The sequence below is a fragment of the Rhinopithecus roxellana genome, chromosome 12 (genome assembly GCF_007565055.1).
Source record: "Rhinopithecus roxellana isolate Shanxi Qingling chromosome 12, ASM756505v1, whole genome shotgun sequence".
Taxonomy (NCBI): Eukaryota; Metazoa; Chordata; class Mammalia; order Primates; family Cercopithecidae; genus Rhinopithecus; species Rhinopithecus roxellana.
In genome coordinates, this window is record NC_044560.1 from 91,655,986 (window position 1) to 91,673,447 (window position 17,462).

Here is a 17,462-nt window from a genome sequence, read left to right on the forward strand (position 1 = left end):
GCAATGGCGCCATCTCGGGTTCACGCCATTCTCCCGCCTCAGCCTCCTGAGTAGCTGGGACTACAAGCGCCCACCACCACTCCCGGCTATTTTTGTTTTTGTATTTTTAGTAGAGACGGGATTTCACTGTGTTAGCCAGCATGGTCTCGATCTTCTGACCTCGTGATCTTCCCGCGTCGGCCTCCTGAAGTGCTGGGATTACAGGCATGAGCCACCACGCCTGGCCTTTTGTTATTGTTTTATAGAGACAAGGCCTTACTCTGTTCCTGAGGCTTGAGCGCAATGGCACAATCATAGCCCACTGTAACTGTGAATTTCTGGGTTTAAGCATTCCTCCCACCTCAGCCTCTTAAGTAGCTAAGACTACAGGTGCAAGCCACCAGACCTGGCTAATTTTTTATTTTTTGTAGAGAAGGCATCTCACTATGTTGCCTAGGCTGGTCTTGAACTCCTGGCCTCTAGCGATCCTCCTGCCTGTCATCCCCCTTCAGCCTCCCAAAGCGCTGGGATTACAGGGATTTTTTTTTTTTTTTTTTTTTTTTTTTTTTTTTAAAGAAGTCAATACATGTTTAGCTCCGAAGATGCCTGGAATTTTCCTTATGAACAGCATAGTCATCATTAATGAAGATGAAAACTTGTTAGAAAAGAGCAAGTTTTTCTGTGTAGCAACTTTGGAATGTGACATTTTGTAAATTCTACATATTCCCTTCAAGGATTAATTAGTCATTATTTAAAGTTTTCTTGCTGTCCACAATATTCCTTGGTAATGCCAAAAAACTTTCATGTCTTTTCTTGAATGGTGACAAAACTTAGACTTGAACCTAAATTCAGAAATCAAGCCTTTTAAGTTTAAGCTCAGTTACAATTATATTGCACTGTTTTCTTTCATTAGCCATTTTTTGAAAGAGTAGTGTTGGGTAATAACTATAAATGATAGTGCTTTTTTGAATAAGCATACTGGGACTTTAAAGATCTAAATTAAATCTTGTCTTTCTAAGTTATTTTAGGAGGTTATATGCTAATTTCATTTATGAGGTCATTCCAGAATTTCTGGAACCTTCTTTTCAGGGAGTTGTCTTCACAATTAGTATGCCAGCCACACAGGAAAATCTTGGTATTTATAGTCACAGGACTTGCCTTTTTTCAGCTCAGGAGTTTTCTGTCATTTCTTACATGAAGTCCTCACTTCAGCCTATGTAGTGCTTACCATTTCCATTCTGTCTCTCCTTCCCCTGCCTGTAACCCTCATCTGAGAAGCTCCAAACTACACAGAAAAAGGAAGAGAGATGGGGGCAGGAGGCTCCACTGTTGCTGCATGGTATGAGATGCCCCTGAAAGAGCAGCTATGTAGGTCAAGGTGGCAAGAAGTGTGCATTAGTCTGCTCTACAGCTTACTGGAAATAAAATGTAGCCAGGACATTTAAATTGTAATACATCAGGATGTCTGTATGTGGTTTCATAATTTTGTTTGCTCCCAAACAAATGAATTTTACCTAGAAATGGAGTGGGAGAAATTTCTACAAATATGCCTTAGCTGTAGTTTGGATGGAGTCAGAGGCTGAGGCTATGAGAAGGTGCCTATAATAAGAGGGAGTTAGTGGCTGACAATTTGCTTGGTGGTTGTGTGCAAGATGAGTAAGAGGGGAAAGACCAGTGTATGAAGAAGACTAAGGAAAATCCTAACAGGACAATTTAATATTTGGAAATTGTGAACCTTGACTCTCCAACTCCAAACCAATCCACCTCCTCTCATTTCCCCATCATGCCTTTATCTCCTTGTTTTGATTACCCTCCTTACTCATCCTTCTGAGATGGCTTACCCAGTTCTCAGAGTTCACCCTGCATCCTTGTTAAAAATTTTTTTTAAAATTCTTTTATCGTCATTATAACTTTGTATCTATTTCACCATCTTTCACAGGTTGGAAAGTATTGTTTCTAACTTTAAAAAAGCTATGTGATGGGGAATGATAGTTCATGCCTGTGATAGCAGCACTTTGAGAGGCCAAGGCGGGAGGATCACTTGAGCCCAGGAGTTTGAGACCACCCTGGACAACATAGTGAGAACCCCATCTCTACAAAAGGGAAAAAAATGAGCCAGCTGTGTGCACACCTCTAGTCCTCCCAGGAGGATAGGGGGCAGCTGAGGATTGCTTGAGCCTGGGAGGTCGAGGCTGCAGTGAGCCATGTTTGCGCCACTGCACTCCAACCTGGGTGGCAGAGCAAGATTGTCTAAAAAAAAAAAAAAAGCTACTTGTTTTCATTATTGTCAGGTTTCCGGACCCCTATTTTAGCAGTGTTTTCTTAAAGCCCAGGGGCAAGGCAAATGCAGGATTCTGTTTTGTTTTGTTGCCCAGAATGGTAATGAAAATGATCATCTGTGGGGTAGGTGGTAATGAGATGGAGGAGATATTTTCACCTTTTGTCCAGACCTGAAACCAGAAACTCTGTGTGTGTGTGTGTGTGTGTGTGTGTGTATCTGTGTGTGTGCGTGTGTGAAGTGCTAAAAAAATGACATGAAGTGTACCCTATCAAATTTTTTTTGAGACGGAGTCTCGCTCTGTCGCCCAGGCTGGAGTGCAGTGGCTCAATCTCCACTCACTGCAAGCTCTGCCTCCCGGGTTAACGCCATTTTCCTGCCTCAGCCTCCTGTATAGCTGGGACTACAGGTGCCTGCCACCGTGCCCGGCTAATTTTTGTATTTTTTTAGTAGAGACAGGGTTTCACCGTGTTAGCCAGGATGGTCTTGATCTCCTGACCTCGTGATCCACCCATCTCGGCCTCCCAAAGTGCTGGGATTACAGGTGTGAGCCACCGCGCCCGGCCCCATCAAAATTTTAAGTGAACAGCACGTTATTGTTTACTAGATGCACTTCATTGTAGAGCAGATCTCTAGAACTTTTTCATCTTGCATGACTGAAACTGAGTAGCCATTGAACAATGCCCCATTTCTAACCCTTCCAACCCCTGGCAACCACCATTTTACTTAACTGATTCGGTAAGTTTGAGATGGGGTCTCACTCTGTCACCCGGGCTGGAGTGCAGTGGCGCGATCATAGCTCACTGCAGCTTCAACTCCTGGGCTCAAGTAATCCTCCCTCCTCAGCTTCTTGAGTAGCTGGAATCATAGCTGCATATCACTATGCCTGCTTAAAAAAGTTTTTGTTTTTGTTTTTTTGGTACAGACTGGGTCTTGTTTTGTTGCCCAGGCTGGTCTCAAACTCCTGGCTTCAAGTGATCCTCCCGCCTCAGCCTCCTGAGGTTCTGGGATTATAAGCGTGAGCCACCCCATCCAACTGACTACACCTAATTCTTAAGGATCATTCACACTGTAGCCTATGACAGAATTTCCTTTTTTTTTAAGGCTGAATTATTCCACTGTATTTATATCCCACGTTGTCTTTATTCAACCATTGATGGACATTTAGGTTGTTTGCAATTCTTGGCTATTGTGAGTAATGCTACTATGAACATGGGAGAGCAAATATCCCTTTGGGATCCTGTTTTCAATTCTTTTGGATAAATACCCAGAAGTGGGATTGCTGCATCATATGGTAGCTGTATCTTTAATTCTTTGAAGAGCCTTTATATTGTTTTCCGTAGCAGCTTGACCATTTTACATTCCCACCTTTAGCGTTCAAGGGTTCCAGTTTCTCCACATCCTTGCCAACACTCGTTATTTCTTGTTTTCTGTAAGTGATATTACTGATTTTATTGAAAAGATTTCAGAAAATTTTGAGTTATAAGTAGACAGTTTTAATGTAGAGTGTAAAGCTTAGGAAATTGTGAGGAATTGAATATGAGGCTTCAGATGGACTATAATTACATGTATGCACTGCCCTGATTTATTTTTTATACAAATTATAGAAATATCTGCATTGCTTCAAAATTTGTATAACTGTAGGTTTGAAATATGTCATGCACTTTATATAAAATTTTATCTATTATGATAATGGTTGTACAACATTATGACTGTACTTAGTGCCAGTGAATGATACACTTAAAAATGGTTAAAATCTTAAATCTTATTTACATTTTAACACGATTTTTAAAAATGCTCCCAAAATTGGGTCTATTAAAAGTCTCTGGCCAGGCATGGTGGATCACCTGAGGTCAGAAGTTTGAGACCAGCCTGGCCAACATGGTGAAACCCCGTCTCTACTAAAAATACAAAAATTAGCCGGGCGTGGTGGTGGGTGCTGTAGTCCCAGCTACTCAGGAGGCTGAGGCAGGAGAATTGCTTGAACCTGGAAGGTGGAGGTTGCAGTGAGCTGAGATCGTACCACTGCACTCTAGCCTGGGGGACAGAGTGAGACTCCATTTCAAAAAAAAAGAGTCTCTGGTAAACACCTTATCTCTTCAAATCCTAAAAATCACCATTTGCATAATTGCCAAGTGTAAGTGAAAGAATATGATTTATTATGTAGTATGAATTTCATCTCTATGAACTTCATTTCTAACCATTTCCTGGTGCCAGTCAATAGATGTGACCGTTGTTACTGAGCATTCTTGAACCTCCTTTAGATAACAGAAGTCAGAGACAGTCACATAGTCTTCTACTGCCTCTGCTCAGCCGAGAGCACTGTAATATGTTTTCTTCTCTATGCAAACCACCAAAGGGAGTGTGTGTATGTATGTACGTGTGCATATACATATATTTAATCCTGATTAACAAGATACTGAAGAAAGAAAGCAGCTGTGTTCTGTACTACTTTAAGCATTTAGTACAGGAAAAGAGGCATTTCTGCAGGTAAATAGTTTTATAAATATAACTCATCCTGTTTCACTGCTGTAGCTACATATGTAGGAGTAAACCTACAGGAGGTCAAGCGGCATGTAACTAGGGAACTCCTATATTTAGTTTAGAAAAATTAGTATGATACTTTGCAGAAACTTCTGGAAGAAAATTAATTAGCATTATATTAGAAAGGAATTTAGAATGAGGGAATGAATAGGTCTTTGCATCGACAAACGTGCTATGATTGAAAGGCAAATAACTGGTCAGGGCTTGTGACTCTTCTTCCCTAATCAGGGAAATGTTCATGATATTTGAATTAAAAAATGTTAAGAAAAAAGTTACAGAGAATATCCTGATTTTAAAAAGTTTTATATACATATGTATTCCAAAATGTAAGTAGTAGTAACTTTTGGGTGATGTGATTATATATTTTGTACTTTTTCTACATCTTCTCTAATTATATATAATATTTAGCTTTTTTTTTTTTTTTTTTTTTTTTTTTTTTTTTTTTTTTTGAGACAGGGTGTCACTCTGTTGCCTAGGCTGGAGAGCAGAGGTGTAAATAGGGTCACTGCAGGCTGGACCTCCCTGGGCTCAGGTGATTCTCCCACTTCAGCCTGCTGAGTAGCTGGGACTACAGGCACATACCACCATGGCCAGTTGATTTTTGTATTTTTGGTAGAGATGGGGATTCACCATGTTGCCCAGGCTGGTCTCGAACTCCTGGGCTCAAGAGGTCTGCCCACCTCAGCCTTCCAAAATGCAGGGATTACAGGTGTGAACCACTGTACCTGGCCTTAGCACTTTTCTTATCATAAAATAAAAATGATATATATATAGCAAATGAAATGTTATTCCCTTTGCAGGGGTAGGAGCTATACTTGAAATGTTTGTTGTTTCCTTTTCTTTTCTTTCTTTTTCTTTTTCTTTTGAGATGAAGTTTCACTCTTGTCTCCCAGGCTTGAGTGCAGTGGCGCCATCTCGACTCATTGCAACCTCTGCCTCCCAGGTTCAAGCAAGTCTCCTGCCTCAGCCTCCCAAGTAGCTGGGATTACAGGTGCCTGCCACTACAGCTCGCTAACTTTTTGTATTTTTAGTAGAGATGGGGTTTCCCCATGTTGACCAGGCTGGTCTTGAACTCCTGACCTCAGGTGATCCACCTGCCTCAGCCTTCCAAAGTGTTGGGATTACAGGTGTGAGCCACCACACCCAGCCGAAATGTTTGTTGTTTTCATCAAATTTTCTTTTCTTTTCTTTTCTTTCTGACATGGAGTTTTACTCTTGTTGCTGGAGTGCAATGGCGTGGTCATGGTTCACTGCAACCTCTGTCTCCCGGGTTCAAGAGATTCTCCTGCCTCAGCCTCCCGAGTAGCTGGGATTACAGGGGCCTGCCACTATGGCCGACTAGTTTTTGTATTTTTAGTAGAGACGGGGTTTCACCATGTTGGCAAGGCTGGTCTCAAGCTTCTGACCTCAGGTGATCTGCCTGCCTTGGCCTCCCAAAGTGCTGGGATTACAGGCGTGAGCCACCATGCCCGGCCCAAATTTCCTTTCCATGGATGAATGGTAATGATAAGAACCATCCACAGCCTAGGAAAAAAAAGTCATAATTTAAGTATTCTAGCCTAGAAATACAAGCTGTCAAACTAGTGGGCAAGATAAGAGGCTTAGAGTTGCTGATGTAATTATTTTATATAAAAAGAATATACAGCAGTCAGAAAATCTTTAGCCAAGTGAATAGAGAGTACAACTATACTGCACACACATTCTAGAAGAGAAAAATATGGAGAAGAACCAGAGATCATACTTTCTATATGTAAGTTCAAGTAGATCGTAGGCTAAGAGGTTTCATTTATATCAGCAACCAATTTATGTGTGTCTGTATTATTCAATGTAGGATCGTTATAGATATGAGGCATTTTAACACTGCAGATGATTTTTCAGTATTATCTGAGGTGGTATAGTCATAGATGCACTTGATCTTGCTTATTTTCTCATAGCTAAAATAAACTCTACGGTTGGGCATTAAAAACTACGGTTTTGGCTGGGTGTGGTGGCTCATGCCTGTAATCCCAGCACTTTGGGAGGCCGAGGTGGGCAGATCACAAGGTCAGGAGATCGAGACCATCCTGGCTAACACGGTGAAACCCCGTCTCTACTAAAAATGCAAAAAATTAGCCGGGCGTGGCGGCGGGCACCTGTAGTCCCAGCTACTTGGGAGGCTGAGGCAGGAGAATGGTGTGAACCCGGGAGGCGGAGCTTGCAGTGAGCCGAGATCGCAGCCACTGCACTCCAGCCTGGGCAACTGAGTAAGACTCCGTCTCAAAAAAAAAAAAAAAACAAAAAACTACGGTTTTAGGCATTTAAGCAGTAAGAAGTTTCTATTCTATTTAGAAATAAATTTTACAAAATAACAATGTAACCAGTATGATTATTCATTATTAACTAAGAACAAAGCCAATTTTATGTGTGTACCTGAGTACATTTATAAAGCAAACTCCTTAGCAAAATATTGTCAAGCTTCCTATATTCAAACTAAGTCAAAATATTAAAAATCTCTGTATTTTGGAGACCAACTTAAATATGTTCATTTTCACAACCAGCTCCCAAAAACTTGTCAAAATTAAGAATTGAAAATGATAGCTACCATGTGAATATATCTAATTACTGGGAATTTACTTTGATCAGCTTTGGTTCTGAAGTTGCTATGTCTCTAGATTTAGTAATTTTGCATTAATTGACTGTACTGCAATGAATGGGTTTGTGATGATTCAGGTACAAGATTGAGACAGTGGATTCAGAATTTATGGGTTTTTTTTTTTTTTTTTGAGACAGAGTCTCGCTCTGTCATCCAGGCTGGAGTGCGGTGATACAATCCTGGCTCACTGCACCTCCGCCTCCCAGATACTAGTGATTCTCCTGCCTCAGCCTCGTGCGTAGCTGGGATTACAGGTGCACACCACCACGCCTGGCTAATTTTCATATTTTTAGTAGAGACAGGGTTTCACCATGTTGGCCAGGCTGGTCTCAAACTCCTGACCTTGTGATCTGCCCACTTCAGCCTCCCAAGGTGCTCGGAATACAGGTATGAGGCACCGCGCCTGGCCCAGAATATATGTTTTAAATGTGCCTTTAAGTAAAACATATAATACAGAGTTTTAGAAAACAAGGGTTACAATTATTATGGACTAAACATTCATTATGTTGATGCATGAATTTCAAGACTGAAAAATCACTAGTGAATTATTTCAAAGCTTTAAAAAAGACAGTGAATTTCATTCTGCATCATCTCTCAGTGCAACTTAATCTTTCTTCTTAGAACCATAATAAATACAAATAACCACACTAAAAGATCTAGCACATTCTTATTCACACGTTTTATAGTGCAGTAACTGGGAAGGAAAGTACTGGCTTTTAAGTAATCCTACAAAACAATTTCAGTTGATAGAACACCTGCCTACTTATTGGCAAAACTACCAGTTCTTATGAAGGGTATTTTAATGCTTAGCAGCTCTATTGAGGTGTGAATGCAGCTAAGTTTGCACTTGCTGGTTAGTCTATAAGACGGTCCAAGTATCTACAAATTGCCTTGAAAATAGGAATGATATCTTCTGGATCAAATGAAAACTTTACATGTTGTGAAAATGAGGATCAAAAGACTGTCAGTATGATTTATTAGAAGGGTTTTGGGCCAGGCACAATGGTTCATGCCTGTAATCTCAGCATTTTGGGAGGCTGAGGTTGGAGGATTGCCTGAGCGCAGGAGTTTGAGACCAGCCTAGGCAACATAGGGAGACCCTTTCTCTACAAAAAAACAAAAAAAATTAGCTGGGTATGGTGGTATGCACCTGTGGTCCCAGCAATTAAGGAGGCTGAGGTAGGAGGATTGCTTGAGCCCTGGAGTTTGAGACTGCAGTGAGCCATGATCACACCACTGCAGTCCAGTCTGGGCAACAAAGCATGAGACCCTGTGTGAGACCCTGTCTCAAAAAAAAAAAAAAAAAAAAAAAAAAAAAAAAAAAAAAAAAAAGAAGAAGGATTCCGAACTCCTAAACAACACATATGGTTATTGTCTTTAAAAATTAATGCACGTGGCCAGGCGTGGTGGCTCACGCCTGTAATCCCAGCTCTTTGGGAGGTGGAGGCGGGCGGATCACCTGAGGTCGGGAGTTCAAGACCAGCCTGACCAACATGGAGAAACCCTGTCTCTACTAAAAATACAAAATTAGCCGGCCATGGTAGTGGGCACCTGTAATCCCAGCTACTCGGGAGGCTGAGGCAGGAGAATTGCTTGAACCTAGGAGGTGGAGGTTGCAGTGAGCCGAGATCGTGCTATTGCACTCCAGCCTGGGCAACAAGAGTGAAACTCCATCTCAAAAAAAAAAAAAAAAAATTAATGCATGTATGTCTGTTATTCTCATTTAGGTTTCTATTTTGTCTATTTATTTCACGGATGTATCCCAGGTACCTAGAGCATTATCTTTTAAAAGTGTTTTTAATTAGAAGATGATTTATTTTATTAAATGCTGTTTTGCCACCCTGTGAGATGGTCATGTGGGTTTTCCTTACTTACTTCTTATGATTACATATGTAATAGATTTTTTAAAGCGAACTGCATCATTCTAGATTACTGGGCTCAAATAACCAGTACCCACTGTAGCTAAAAGGAATGTATTGAAGGATATTTGGTAGTTCAGAGAATCTCCTCAAAGGCCAGATAAACAGGCCTGGAAGCTACACCGTTTGGAACAATGCCCAACTCACACAGCAGGACTGTCCCAGTTAAAACCACTGCCGTGCACCAGACACCATAGTTTGTACCGCTGACCTAGGGCACCAGACACCATCCCTAGAACATTTGCTCGTACTGCTCCAGGAAGCTGGATGTCTCTGTGGCCATCTTTACTATTTCCAGCCACCAGCTTCCAAATTAAAGACTTGTATGAGCGCATTTGATTTGTCAGCCCAAGCAACAAGGGGAACCGAGGAACAAATCTGGCTTCTATCTTGGGGACACAGAGGTTCATAAGGTGAAGAATTGCCAGACATAAGAAGGTTACTTAAAGGTGCTAGGTGACCAAAAAGAATGATAGATCAAGGAATCTTTGGATTTGTTTAACAATAAAGGTATCAGTTAGTCTGTGTAATTAGGTAGCATTCAGTGAACTTAACTTTGAAATATAACTTTGAAATAAAATGCAATGGAACTTGGCTGTATAGGTAAAAAAGGATATAAAGAATACAGACACTCCCAAATATGTATCTAAAACATATAGAACACTATGGATCTGTGTATAATTGGGAATGAGAGAAGACGAAGTAGTTAAGGCTGACACAGGTTTTGGGGATGGGGTAAATGGTGATACTTCAATGAGATGAGGAACAGAGGAGATGCAGATATTGTATGCGCGTGGAGGTGGCAGTTAGAAGATAGTTTGGGACTTCCTTCCTCTTCTGGCAAGATGGCGGGCGGAAAAGCTGGAGTGACTCTGAGGCAGCTGCATCTTTCCCACCAGGATCTCACCACCTTGGATGTTACCAAGTTGACGCCATTTTCACACGAAGTTATCAGCAGACAAGCCACCATTAATATAGGTACAATTGGTCATGTGGCTCATGGGAAATCCACAGTTGTCAAAGCTGTTTCTGGAGTTCACACTGTCAGGCTCAAAAATGAACTAGAAAGAAATACTACAGTCAAGCTTGGATATACTAATGCTAAGATTTATAAACTTGATGACTCAAGTTGCCCTCGGCCAGAATGTTATAGATCTTGTGGGGGCAGGACACCTGATGAGTTTCCTACAGACATTCCAGGGACCAAAAGGAACTTAAATTAGACACGTTTCCTTTGTTTGTCTGTCCTGGCCACGATATTTTGATGGCTACTATGCTGAAAGGTGCAGCAGTGATGGATGCAGCTCTTCTGTTGATAGCTGGTAATGCATCTTGCCCTCAGCCTCAGACATCTGAACACCTGGCTGCTATAGAGATCATGAAACGGAAGCATAATTTGATTCTACAAAATAAAATTGATTTGTTAAAAGGAAGTCAGGCTAAAAGAACAATACGAGCAGATCCTTGCATTTGTCCAAGGTACAGTAGCAGAGGGAACTCCCATTCCAATTTCAGCTCAGCTGAAATACAATATTGAAGTTGTTTGTGAGTACATAGTAAAGAAAATTCCAGTACCACCAAGAGACTTTACTTCAGAGTCCCAACTTATTGTTATTAGATTCTTTGATGTCAACAAACCTGGCTGTGAAGTTGATGACCTTAAGCGGGGGTGCATGTAGCTGGTGGTAGTATTCCAAAAGGAGTATTAAAGGTGGGTCAGGAGATAGAAGTAAGAGCTGGTATTGTTTCCAAATATAGTGAAGTAAAATTCATGTGTAAACCAATCTTTTCCAAAATTGTATCACTTTTTGCAGAGCATAATCTGCAATATTCTGCTCCAGGCAGTCTTATTGGAGTTGGAACAAAAATTGATCCCACTTTGTGCCGGACAGACAGAATGGTGGGGCAAGTACTTGGTGCTGTCCGAGCCTTACCTGAGATATTCACAGAAGTGGAAATTTCCTATTTCCTGCTTAGATGGCTTCTAGGTGTACACACTGAAGGAGACAAGAAAGCAGTCAAGGTGCAAAAGCTGTCTAAGAATGAAGTGCTCATGGTGAACATAGGATCCCTGTTGACTTAGTGCTGTCAAGGCCGAGTTGGGTAAAATTGTTTTGACCAATCCAGTGTGCACAGAGGTAGGAGAAAAAATTGCCCTTAGCCGAAAAGTTGAAAAACACTGGTGATTAATTGGTTACGGTCAGATGAGAAGAGCAGTGCCAATCAAGCCACCAGTAGATGATGACTGAAGAATACCAGTTAAATAATACATTTGGATGGAGTTGGAAGTTGGAATTTCTCTTAACAACCGGGGGGTTTATTTTCAAAGCGATATTGGGGAATTGATTTCACAGTTCGTTAGCTTAGTAGGTTGCTGTAAGGTTATTCTCATTTGTTTTTTGTTTTTTTGTGTGTGTGCTTATGAAAACTTAGCTTAGGGACTACAATTAATATAAAAATTGGCATAATGTTGGATTGAATCTACATTTTGGCAGAAGTTAAGTATTCCCATATAATGTCAAAATTATACATCATGCAGTTTGTTTGTTTGTTTGTTTGTTTGTTTTTGTTTTGAGTCTGGCTCTGTCACCCAGGCTGGAGTGCAGTGGTGTGATCTGCAACCTCTGCCTCCTGGATTCAAGCGGTTCTCCTGCTTCAGCCCCCCAGGTAGTTGAGATTACAGGCACGTGCCACCACACCTGGCTAATTTTTGTATTTTTAGTAGAGATGGGGTTTCAACATGTTGGCCAGGCTGGTCTCTCCTGACCTCAGGGTGATCAGCCCACCTTGGCTTCCCAAAGTGCTGGGATTACAGGCGTGAGCCACCTTGCCCAGCCCAAGTAATACGGTTTGAAATGAAACTTTGCTACAACCAGCCTTTGCTGTAGCACACACATATACTACTGAACCTGTTCGAAATAAAGTTTTCTTTCTTTTTCATGATTCATCTTTGAGTAGCTCCAGGCTGAAGGACTGAGGTACCAGTAAAAACTTAAAGGCACAAATTCTCCTTGAAGACCTTCTCCCTTTTCTTTGTCCCCGTATTTTATGTTGCTTTATCTTTAAAATTTTGCATGAAAAGGAAATTAATGGGTTCAAATGAAATTGTCCTTTAGAGCATGAGTACTTGTTTCCATGGACAAATCTTTTTCTCCCCTTGCTCTTCCTGGCCTGAAACATGGGAAACCAGAGTCAGAGGTTATCTCCCTTTCCCTGTGATGCCTTGGGATTTTTTCTGCATTGTTTTATGCCTGAAATCCAATAGTCTTCCTCCACTGGAAAATACTGTTATACCAAATAATTCTAGATGAGTAACAAAGATCTTTCCAGGCCTTCATTTTATGTTTTTTCTTGACTGTTACATTATCATGACACAGATTGTAATATTACTAATTTTTGGACGTTTCAAAAGGTCAAGAAGTAAAAGATGTTAGAAAGCAATGAGTGAGTCCTTTTGATTTTTAACTTAATCCCCATGTCCCTATACTTACTTCCCCATGTCCCTATACTGACTTCCTGTGCTTTATCTTTTTTATTTTTTTAGAGATGGAGGCTCACTCTGTCATCTAGACTAGAGGAAAGTGGCACGATCTGGGCTCACTGCAACCTCTGCCTCCTTGGTTCGAGCGATTCTCGTACCTCAGCCTCCCGAGTAGCTGAGATTACAGACACATGCCACCACACCCAGCTAATATTTATATTTTTAATAGAGATGGGGTTTCACTATATTGGCCAGGCTGGTCTCAAACTCCTGACCTCAGGTGATCTGCCCGCCTTGGCCTCCCAAAGTGCTGGGATTACAGGCGTGAGCCACTGAGCCTGGCTTATTTTTCTTTATTTATGTTTTTGCTTCATAAGAGGTTCTGTTAAGCAGTGATTCCCAGCTCTCGCTGACATTAGAATTGCTGGGGAAGCTTTTTAAAAAAAATGCCCCACAGAGATTCTGGTTTAATTGGCTTGGAATAGAATTCAGGCATTGATATCTTTAAAAACTCCCCAGCGTTGAGAAACAAATTTAGAGAGTTGAGAAGCAGGTATGTTAAATTACAGAATCTTACTGAATTTTGGTAGTCTGATAATATAGTTTGCTTTGCTTTTCTTAAATTTGCACTGAGATGGGATTTAAAGCATATTGTGCTCTGTTGAATGTTGAAGCTGCATTGAAGAAGTTTAGAAGCTCTGGCTATGGGTTATCTAAGTTGATGTTTTGAGGAAGCATATTAATTTTATAAACTTGGCTGACTTTTAAGGTTGTAGCATAGAAATAAAACAATTTTAAATAAAAAGTTTAAAGTGCCTGTGGGACATCCAATTAAAGAAGTCTAGAAGGTAGGTAGTAGATATCAAGGTCTGAGAGAGATCCAGGGTAAAGGTACAAATGTATGAGCGGTCACCATAGATTGGTCATTAAAGCCATGGGCTTGGTTGATATGTGAGAAGAGAAGAAAAAGAAACAGAGAAGAACCTTGAGGAACACAAATATTTAAGAAATGGGCATAAGAAGAGGAGATTATATTGCAGGAAGGCAACATGGTATAGACCAACTAGGAGGCCGAGGTGAGAGATCACAGTGGCTCAGAAAAAAGTGGTGACAGCAGAGATATTTATTTATTTAGAGACAAGGTCTGTCTCTGTTACCCAGGCTGGAACACAGTGGCGCAATCATGGTTCACTGCAGCCTCATCCTCCTGGGCTCAAGTGATCTTCCCACCTCAGCCTCTTGAGTAGTTGGGACTACAGGTGCATGTCACCGCACCAAGCAAGCTTCCTTCCTTTCTTCTTTCCTCCCTCCCTCCCTCCCTCCCTCCCTTCCTCCTTCCTTCCTTCCTTCCTTCCTTCCTTCCTTCCTTCCTTCTCTCTCTCTCTTTCTTTCTTTCACGGATTTTCGCTCTTGTTGCCCAGACTGCAGTGCAATGGCACAATCTCGGCTCACTGCAAACTCCGCCTCCTGGGTTCAAGTGATTCTCCTGCCTCAGCCTCCCGAGTAGCTGGGATTATAGGCATGCACCACCACACTCGGCTAATTTTGTATTTCTAGTCGAGATGGGGTTTCTCCATGTTGGTCAGACTGGTCACAAACTCCCCACCTCAGGTGATCTGCCTGCCTCTGCCTCCCAAAGTGCTGGGATTACAGGCGTGAGCGCCTGGCCTTATCTTTTTCTTTATGGTAGAGATGGAGTCTCCCTAGGTTGCCCAGACTGGTCTTGAATTCCTGGGCTCAAATGATCTTCCCACTTGGGCCTCTCAAGGTGTTGGGATTACAGGCGTGAGCCACCACATCCAGCAAAGAGATATTTAGATTTAGTGATGGAGCAGATGTGAGGGAGGAGGGAGAAAAAGAAATCAAGGATGACTCATATTTTTCTGACTTCAACATTTTGGTGGTTGGAGGTATGATTTCCTGAACTCAATTTCCTGATCATTTCCTAAACATGAAAGAGAAGCCGAGATAAAATTGGAATTTAGCATGTTCATTTAGATGCCTTTGAGGCATCCAGGTAGGTATTTGTTTCATTGGGTAGATATTTATTGATTACCTATTCTAAGTCAGGCACTGTGTTTCAAACTGGATATTCATCTGGCAGGTACTTGGGTCTGTAACTGTCTAGCTTGAGGTCTCAGCTGCAAGTGTACATTTGAGTTGTCAGCATTCAAATGTCATTTGAAGCTATAAGAATAGATGAGATCACATGGGGGAGTGAGTAAAGTAAGAAGGGGGCTTAAGATCCAACCTGGGGAACCCCAACATTGATGAGTAAAGGAGATTGAGAAAGAGTGATCAGAGAGGTAGGAGAAAAATCAGGTTATTATGGTATCCAGATCATGAGAGGAGAGAGTTTTGAGGAAGACTGTGTAGTCAACAGGACCAAATAATGTCAAGAAATCAAGTATAAAAAGGATTGAAAACTTTCAATTGGATTTAGTGGCAAGAAAGTCATTAGTTATCTTAATGAAGATGAATTTCTGAATTGGAATTGCTGGGTCAAAAGATGTTTAATAAATATTGCCAAATTGCTCTCCAAAAAACGTGTATAATAATTTATACTCCTTCCAACAGCATATGAGGGTATCTGTTTCTTCATACCCTCACTAATGAATATTATAAGTCTTAATCTTTGCCCAATGGATTGAGAGAAATAATGTGTCATTGTTATCTGAATGTACATTTCTTTTTCTTTCTTTTTTTTGAGACGGAGTATTGCTCTTGTCGCCCAGGCTGAAGTGCAGTCTCGGTGCCATCTCGGCTCACTGTAACTTCTGCCTCCCGCCTTCAAGCAATTCTCCTGCCTCAGCCTCCCGAGTAGCTGGGATCACAAGCATGTGCCACCATGCCCAGCTAATTTTGTGTTTTTAGTAGAGGCAGGGTTTATCCATGTTGATCAGGCTGTTCTCCTGACCTCAGGTGATACGCCTGCCTCAGCCTTCCCAAAGTGCTGGGATTACAGGCATGAGCCACGGCGCCCAGCCTGAATGTCCATTTCCTTGATAATTTGTGAGGCAGCATATGTTTTTGTCTGTTTATTGGCCATTTGTTTTTCTTCTAGGAATTATCAGGTCATTTTCCATTTGTCCATTTTTTAACCAGTGCATTTTATCTTTTTCTGACTGATGTTTAAGAGCTCTTCAGATTATTAGGGTTAGTGAGCCGCCGCATATGACACATGTATCTTTTTACATTTTAAAAATTGTTCTTTTAATTTTTCTTATGGCTTGAGGTGAACTCTGAGGTTATCCACCTCCCCCAGTGTTGCCAGGTGGACCCTGTGCCCCACATGCATTGCTGTAGATGCTTACTCACTGAAGAGGAATTCCTGTTCATTGGTGTTTTAGGAACCTGTTACATTCAAGGATGTGGCCATGGACTTCACCGAGGAGGAATGGGGGCAACTAGACTCTGCCCAAAGGGCCTTGTACAGAGAAGTGATGCTGGAGATCTATGGCAACCTGGTCATAGTGGGTGAGGACAACTACTCTTTGGAGAATTCTGGCTTCTTTGGTTGTAAAAAGCTGTGGACTCTTAAAGTGGTTAACTAAGCTAGGGCTTTAGATTCAAATATCAGAATTTCCAAATCACGACTGAAGAAATAAAATGTTTCTCTCTAAGTAAAAACTCAAGTTTCAGGGCCAGGTGTGGTGGCTCAGTCCTGTAATCCCAGCACTTTAGGAGGCCAGGGCACTGAAGAAATAAAATGCTTCTCTCTAAGTAAAAACTCAAGTTTCAGGGCCAGGTGTGGTGGCTCAGTCCTGTAATCCCAGCACTTTAGGAGGCCAGGGCAGGAGGATTTCTTGAGCCTAGGAGCCTAGACCCTGTCTCTACAAAAAAATTAAAAATTAGCTGGGCGTGGTGGCACATACCTGTAGTCTCAGCTACTCGGCAGGCTGTGGTGGGAGGATTGTTTGAGCCCAAGAGTTTGAGGTTTCAGTAAGCTACGATTGTGCCACTGCAGGGGACCTGGGCGACAGAGCAAGACCCCCACCAGCTCTGGAAAAAACCCCTCCAAGTTTCTACATCCCTATTTGTTTTTTTTTTCCTTCTTTCTTTCTCTTTCTTTCCTTCCTTCCTTTCTCTTTCTTCTTTCTGTTCTTTCTTCCTTCTTTCCTGAAATAAATATCCTTGTACTTATAGTTTTGAGTATTTGTTGCAGTATTTCTATAGGATAAGTCTCTAGAAGATGAATTGATGGATCAGAGATTTATATATTTACTGTAGTGTAAATTTGCCCCCTGAGTAGTTGGAATTAATTTCTATTCTTGTCATGGTAATTCCGGTTTTCCACACTCTCACAACTCCTCATCTTTTTATTCTTCACCTACCTGAAGAGCAGGGAAAATACCATTTACTATCTTTTGATTTCCTCCCTTTCGCTCCAAACTTGTTCTCCCTCTGTCTTCTATTTCTCACAATAAAGTGGAAACTCCACCCTTCAAGTTGCCTAGGCCAAAAATCCTGGAGTCACCCCATTTTTCTTTCTCTCTCACCCCCAGATCAATCCATCAGCACATCTGTCAGCTCTACTATCAAAGTATATTCAGAATCCAACCACTCCTCACCACTTCCACTGTTGTTACCCTAATTAACCCACTGTGCCTCTCTGTTTCCCTCTCCCTT

General features: G+C 41.5%; 1 pseudogene; it reads left to right on the forward strand.

The window, feature by feature from the left end:
* The first annotated feature begins 10,197 nt into the window (after positions 1-10,197).
* On the forward strand, positions 10,198-11,601 carry LOC104654899 (annotated as a pseudogene).
* The last annotated feature ends 5,861 nt before the right edge of the window (positions 11,602-17,462 follow it).